An 8,077-nucleotide genomic window follows, 5' to 3' on the forward strand; every position below is an offset into this window, starting at 1 on the left:
TGTAGAATTGGCCTACACGAACAGGGATATTTTCTAACATTCCTACAGGGTATTTGACTGAACGGTCAGCTAATTGAAGAGACATTCTCGTTGCTTTAAGCTCACCCAGATTTAGTTTCTTACAGGTTGAAAGAGGCATCAAACTAACACTGGCTCCTAAATCGCACAGGGCTTTCTCTATGATGGTTTTTCCTATTACGCAGGGTATAGAGAAACTACCAGGATCTTTCAGTTTTGGAGGCATGTTATTTTGGATGATAGCGCTACATTCAGCGGTAAGCGTTACAGTTTCGTTATCCTCGAGTTTCTTTTTGTTTGATAGGATTTCTTTTAGGAATTTAGCGTATGAAGGCATTTCAGTTATGGCTTCTGTGAACGGTATGGTTATGTTTAATTGTTTCAGAAGTTCTACAAATCTTTTAAATTGCGCTTCGGTTTTTGATTTAGCTAATCTCTGAGGGTAAGGAATTGGTGGCTTATAAGGTGGTGGTGGAACGTAAGGTTTCTCTTTTTCAGGTTCCACTTCGTTGTTGCTCTCATTGGCCTTAGCAGTTTGATCATCGGTTGATGTCTTTTGGGTTTCCTTTAGCTCTTGTTGTGACATGGGTGCGTTTTGAGTTCTAGGATCAATGGGTCCATCGTAATTCGTTCCACTTCGTAGTGTTATCGCGTTCGCATGTCCTTTAGGATTAGGTTGTGGTTGAGCAGGAAACGTGCCAGCAGGGGCGGCAGTAGGTGCTTGTTGTTGAGCTACTTGTGAGATTTGAGTTTCTAACATTTTGTTATGCGTAGCTAAGGCATCTACTTTGTTCGATAGTTGTTTTAGTTGCTCGCTATTGTGGATGTTTTGATTTAGGAAGTCCTTATTGGTTTGTTGTTGGGAAGCTATAAAGTTCTCCATCATGATTTCTAGGTTTGACTTCCTAGGGGTGTTTTGAGCAGCTACAGGCGCTTTTTGGTAGCCAGGTGGCACAGCAGGTGCTTGTCCAGGCGCGTACAACGCGTTGTTGTTTTTATAAGAAAAGTTCGGGTGGTTTTTCCATCCAGGGTTGTACGTGTTAGAATAAGGGTTTCCTTGAGCATAGTTTACTTGATCAGATGGGACTCCAGTCAAGAGTTGACATTCGGCAACTGCGTGTCCAGTCAATCCACAAATCTCGCAGTTAGGTGTTACAGCAGCAGCGGTGGCTGAAGGAGTGATGGTTAAGTTCTCGATCTTTTGAGTTAAAGCGTCTACTTTAGCGTTCACGCGGTCTATACCACTTATTTCGTACATTCCTCCTTTGGTTTGGGCTTTCTCTAGAGCGGCTCGTTCTCCACCCCATTGGTAATGGTTTTGTGCCATGTTCTCTATGAGGTTGTATGCTTCATCATGGGGTTTGTCCATTAATGCTCCGCCAGCAGCGGCATCTATAGTCATTTTAGTGTTATATAAGAGACCACCATAGAAAGTATGGATGATCAGTCATGGTTCGAGTCCATGATGAGGGCATAGTCTAAGCATGTCCTTGTAACGTTCCCAAGCTTCGAAGAGTGATTCATTATCTTTCTGGGTAAATTCGTTGATTTGACCTCTGAGCATAGCAGTTTTGCTAGGCGGAAAGTATCTTGCTAAGAATACTCTCTTCAATTCATCCCATGTAGTTATGGAATTAGAAGGCAGGGATTGAAGCCACGCTCTAGCTCTATCTCTCAAGGAGAAAGGAAAGAGACGTAATCGAATAGCTTCGGAACTAACGTTGTTAGCTTTTACAGTGTCGGCGTATTGCACGAACACAGATAAATGGAGGTTGGGGTCGTCTGCAGGGCTTCCAGAGAATTGATTCTGTTGAACAGCTTGGACCAACGAAGGTTTCAGTTCGAAATTGTTTGCCTCAATCGCAGGTGGTGCGATACTTGAATGCGGTTCAGCGCGCGAAGGAGCGGCATAGTCTCTAAGAGGACGAAGAGCAGCCATCTCTAACTTTGGGGTGATTTGATTAATTTGATCAGTAAAAGTCAATTCCTGATTAATCGGAATTGGTGCTACTTCGGGAAGATTGCGAGCTCGACGTTTGACGTTAATGAAATGTTCGATCTCGTTAATTCGTTGTATTAAATCTCCTCCTTGTGAACGAGTATTTGGCATACAATCGTTCAGAAAGAAAGGAAAGAATTTCCCTAGTCTCTACGGTGTAACAGTGAGTTACGATATTGACTTAAATAGTCCCCGGCAACGGCGCCAAAAACTTGATCGCGACTTTACGTGTCTATTAATCTGATGACTGCAAGTGCACAGTCGTGTCGTGTAGTTTTAAAAGATATCGAATCCACAGGGACTATGAATCGATCTACCGTTATCTAAGGTTACTATGTAAAGCTAGGGCTACTAATATTTCGATTGTTCCTAAGGGAAAGTGATTGTGAGAAATAAAGAATATAATAAAAGACAGATATCAGCATGTATTTCGTTTAACTTAAGGTGATCCGAAGGTCCATTGGCTTTTGCATAATTCGATTAAAAATCTTTACTAATTCAATTGGTTAAAAATCCTCGTCTCAAACTTTCGCTCTGTTGATTTAGATTACTATCCTAATCCTAATGTACGCTTTCGCCATCCCATTAGATTTTAGAAAAGCTTTTTGGAAACAACGTAATTAATAAAATGCCTGTTTTATGAAGTTGTTATCTATTTAAATCTCCTAATCTCAAACTTTCGCTCTGTTGACTCGGAACATGCTAATATCCCTAACGTACGCTTTCGCCATCCCGCTCGGGTGTAAAAACAATTTTTGAAAATAAATAAGTTCTAATTAGTTTTAATACGCTTTCGCCATCCTTAAAACTAATGTCCTATGTCTACTATCCAGTTAAAGATCTCAAACTTTCGCTCTATTGATTTTAACCTTTGACCGTCTTAAGATCTCAAACTTTCGCTCTATTGTTCTTAAGACTTACTCATTAAATTAGACATACAAACCAAAAACAGGTGATAATTAACAAAACATAATTAGGCCAATTTATTTCGGATCCCTACGGTTAACTTACTTTACATACCGATACCTTAGTAATTTAGCCAGACATATTAATACAGTTAAGCATGCATGAATTAATTTGGCTTATAATAAAAGGCATGTTAATTGGCATATAATATATCATGCAAATAAATATATGAATAAAGACAGTAAATATTAAACCTGAATTAAATAAATTGAAACTGAATCTTCGAGTACTGAACTTCCACCACAGGTTGGCTGGATCGTTCTTCGGAATTTAAACGGACGGAAAATAAAACAAGAAAAGTAAAAGGCGATAAATCTAACGTAAGGCTAGATTTATAAAAGGTTCACAACAATTTCCGGTGTAGAAATCGTTGTGAGAAAATAACTGTTTGAATTAAAGGAAGGCAGAAAATATAATGCACGGTACAATTTCGGCAGCACTTCGTTAGCAGGAAATCGGACAGGTTGAAGTGAAGTATCTGCCTCTATTTATAGGCGAGGCTTTGCAGTTGGATTGCGTGAAAAGAGGAGCTCCAGCAGACTTGGACTTGGAGACGTGCGTCTCCGATTCTTGGGGAAGCTTCGTTGAAGACTTGAGACGTGCGTCTCAAGTGGAGAGAATGTAAGGGGCTGGAGACGTGCGTCTCCCTTTTGCTGACTTGGCCAATGAGACGTGGAGACGTGCGTCTCCACTTGCTTGTGTGGTTTGGGCCACGCACATTTGATCTTCAGTGGGTTGGTTCGTCTCCTTTGGGCCTTTGGGTCTTCTTTAGCATATTTGGGCCTTATTTGCACTCCCTTTTTACTTCAGCACCCATTTTTCATCTTTTAGGCATAAATAGTGGTCGTTTTAGCTCCATTTCTTCTCCTTTTCACAAATAATCATAATAAGAGCGTAAAACCTGAAACAAAGCAAAAACTCGCGTAATATAATAATAAATCAATATAATAAACGGAAAATGCTATAAATATCTATGGATTTCAGGCTAAATATACGATATAAAATCGTGTTATCACAAGGTACTCCGATGCCAAAGTGAGAAGAGAGAGCAATCAGAGTGCAAGTACAAGGTAAGAGTGAGAATGAATGAAGTTACCTGACCCTCTAGTGAAAGAGTATTTATTGCCCCAGTACTGGACCAAGATCTCCATTTGGGCTGGACGCCCAGGTCCAAAATGGAGACTGTCAGGATTCTACGTGTGTAGTGAAGGTCAGCGTATGGTCCCCATCCTGGGTCAATCGCTCCAAAGTTTCAGGGGAGACGCGGTCTTCTCGGAAGCGCGTGGACTTCGCCTTATTTGGAGGATTGAGGGTGAATGAACCCTACGAGGAGGAGGATCCTCGGAGAGAAGGATAGACGGAGGTGCTCGCAGGTAGCGCCTGCTTGAGACCCTATAGGTAGTCTTGTTTGGTCCACTGTTCTGCTCGAGGGGCTCGTGGACTTGCAGGTTTAACCCAGAGTGATCATGCCTAGTGTGCGGGCAGGTGCAGACCCGGGTGACGAGGAGCTCGATTGGGCCTTTCTTAGGTTAGGCGGGATTTGAGCCTTATGCTATGTTTGGGCCAAGCGCCAGCCCATTCCAGAACAGTATTCTTAACATGTGCCCTTAGGACACAAGTTAGCAAGACAAAAAAACAGTATAATAATATTAATCAAATGCAAGCATAATACTTCATAAAAGTTGTTAGTACAATTTTAATTTTAATAGGATTTTGAAACATGTTTTAAGATCCTATTAAAGTTGTACTAACAACTTTTTATAAGTCACATTATAGTTTGGATACAAGTGTTTGAATACAAGTTGTATAGCTTGTTCATTTGACACTTATATGCCTTAAAAGCAACTTAACCAATCAAACTATCTTTTCTCACCTTTGCACAACTTCAAAAACCTTTTTCATATGAATGATACCTTATCAATTTCGATGCGAAGCTCGAACTAACGCTTCGTTCTTCTCATGTGTAAGTAGTTAAAACCGTTGTCTTCTCGAGTGTGATTAAAACCCAATCTACGAGAGTTCGAATTATGTTTTATCCATTCTAAATGCGATGAATTACAACGTTCTTTACTTCCATGACCAAGTGGTAAGTATTGTATTTCACTCAAATGCAATATGAGAATCGTTCGCTTAAATCGACCAACTCACAAGCATTTGCTACCACGAACTATGAAACTCTGATTTTCCCATTGCACCTAGGAATACGTAGACACCGGATTTTAAAATTTTTGCGAGCACAATAATAAAAAACCTAAATAACTTTTCTTTCTGCATAACTAGTAGAACATCGCAAGTAAACTTCACGCTAACACTCATTCGCAAAACTAATTAAATGGTCAACCCCTGAACCCTAATTTGGTTGTGACGATCATTTTCTTTTCTTTCTTGAATTTAATCGATATTTTCCCTTTTTTGTTGAAATATATAAAGTTCGACGACGACTCTGTTGTATTTCAGGCATTACTTACGCTTGGGTATTTATTGCGCCGCGACAGATTTTGCAATGATAAATATAGGCAATTTCTTTTCTCACCCTTATGGTGTGGCTGACAGACACCTTTAAAAACTCGAAATTGGGCTTATAAATTTTTGGAGTGCATCCCCTGAGTACCTTCAGCCCGTTTTTGTCAAAAATTAATCCAGAGATGCATCTCCGAAAAACACCCCTGATTTACTACACGTTTTTCTGTCATAGGAAAATATTTTTAACATATACTATAATATAAGTTTAGGAGGATATCTCAATCCACCCCTCGATACTCTTAGGCATCCGGCGAAATTCCAATTATGCCTCCTGTTTGCAGAGATATACATCAGGAAGCACCTTTTTTTTTTTGCCAAAATTTGGTTTTTTTCCAGAGGTGTGTGTATAGGGATGTCAATGGGGCGGGGCGGGGGCGGGGGATACATTCTCATCACAATCCCCGCCCTCGAATCTATTCCCCATTCCCGCTTCGGATCTCCGCTACGGGGGGATTTTGTCCCCCGTCCCCGCAGATCCCCACGGGTCCCCAAGGTTCATGCGGAGATCCATAAACATGACTTTTTTATTTATTATTTTAAACCAAATTAATAGTAAAAGCTGCAAAAACTAACCATAAGAAATTTAGAAATCATTCCTTTATGATAAATATATTGTTTTAACAATAGTTAATCTATAATATTGAGTGTCATGACCACCAAAATTTCAAATTAAAAAAAATAAATAATCATTTAGATCTCACTCTTTTACTAACAATACATATATATTTTAAATTTGTGTACAAGATTAATTATATGAAATTACAAATAAACCTACATAATAATTTAAAATTATATATAAATTAAGGACATTATGCTATTTTAGGCGGGGTGGGGACTCCACGGGGCGGGGGATATTTACGCCACCCCCGTCCCGAAGTGCCTTCGGGGAGACTTTGTTCTCCATCCCCGTTCCCGGGGGATAAAATTCTCCGTCTTTGGGGCCCCAAACGGAGAATCCCATTAACGGAGGCAAATTGACATCCCTATATGTATCTACGGAAGTAGTTTAAAATTGTTAACGTTGGAAAATTTTCATAATAATTCAGTTAAAAGAAGATTTCGTAAATATACATACAGAACAAATCAACATTTAATATAAAAAATGCTTATGTATATATAACTCCAAAAACAAAAATATTTTTGAAAACGCACACAATGCGTGAGAAGCAAGGGTGGGATAACATATTTCCTAAATTTAGTCCAATATATATATATAAAGTATTTTTAAACTAGTTAATCAATATAAAATATTTTTAAACAATCAATTAAATCCTTTTAATTACTTTTTTTAAGTAAAATATATTTGTTGAATTTCTAGTTTAAATAATAATAATTGTTATTTTATGTTACTATATCTTTTTTTTTTTACTTAAAAAAACAAATATTAAGTTGTACATTTTAAAACATATCTATACAAAATTCTAAAATTTTAATCTATAAATATTTTTGTATTATTTCATCAAATTCAGCTTTTTTTAATTATCCAATCCAATGCAGGCATCCAATCCAATTCAATTTCAATACAATTCAGTCCAAATTAGTCCAATTAAGTCGAATCCAGTTCGGCTGAACCCAATCCAGTTTTGTCCTGTCAAGTCCAATTCAGTTTCAGTTCATGTCCAGTTAAATCCAATCCAGTTAAATGCCATCCAGTTCGGTTAAATCCAGTTAGATACAAATCGGTCAAATCCAGTTAGATACAAATCAGATCGGGTCCAATCCAGTTAAAATCATATCCAGTTGGGTCAAAGCCAGTTAAAATCCAACCCAGTTCGGGTCCAATCCAGTTAAAATCCAATCCATTTGGGTCAAATCCAGTTAAAATCGAACCCAGTTCGGTTCCAGTTAAAATTCAACCAAGTTCAGGTCAACCCAATTAAATCCAAACCTCAGTTATATCCAAACCAGTTAGGATCCAATTATATCCAAACCAGTTCGGGCCAGTTAAATCCAAACCAAATGGGATCCAATTAAATCCAGCTTTTCTAACAGTTAAATCCAAACCAGTTTGGGTCGAGTTAAATTCAGTTTAAAACGAATTTAATTCAATCTAATCCAATTAAATTCAGTCCAGTTATTAAGTATAAACAACTGAATTTATCCACTTTGCTCCAATCAAGTTATAACCAAACCAGGTCGGATCCAATTAAATACAAACCAGTTCGGGCCAGTTAAATTCAATCTTGTTAAATCCAAACCAGATGGGGTCCAGTTAAATCCAAACCAGTTCGGGTCCTTAAATCCAATTAAATCGAATTCAATTAAATCGAATTTCTTGAAACAAATAATTGAAAAAATTAAAAAAAAATGAATTGGAAAAAATCAAAACTGAATCAAAATTAAGAATGATTTTAAAGAAAATGCAAACCCAGTCTTGTAATAAAAACGGCTTATAAAACGAAATAAAAAGTAGAGACAAATAGCAATCCCAAACACATGTTTACACACAAGCATAAATCCACAAACTGCCCAGGCATATAAGGTTATTTGCTCCTTCCCCTCCCATAAGAGTTAGACCAAAAATAAATAAATATTTTTAAAAAAAACATAATAAGATTGATAAAAAATCGA

At 37.9% G+C, this 8,077-nt stretch overlaps 1 non-coding gene across 1 annotated transcript; it reads left to right on the forward strand.

Annotated features, from left to right (window-relative positions):
- The first annotated feature begins 1,475 nt into the window (after positions 1-1,475).
- LOC131621217 (small nucleolar RNA R71) lies at positions 1,476-1,582 on the forward strand. Its single transcript, XR_009289542.1, has one exon. It is a non-coding gene; the product is annotated as a small nucleolar RNA R71 (small nucleolar RNA).
- The last annotated feature ends 6,495 nt before the right edge of the window (positions 1,583-8,077 follow it).

The sequence above is a fragment of the Vicia villosa genome, linkage group LG7, assembly GCF_029867415.1.
Source record: "Vicia villosa cultivar HV-30 ecotype Madison, WI linkage group LG7, Vvil1.0, whole genome shotgun sequence".
Taxonomy (NCBI): Eukaryota; Viridiplantae; Streptophyta; class Magnoliopsida; order Fabales; family Fabaceae; genus Vicia; species Vicia villosa.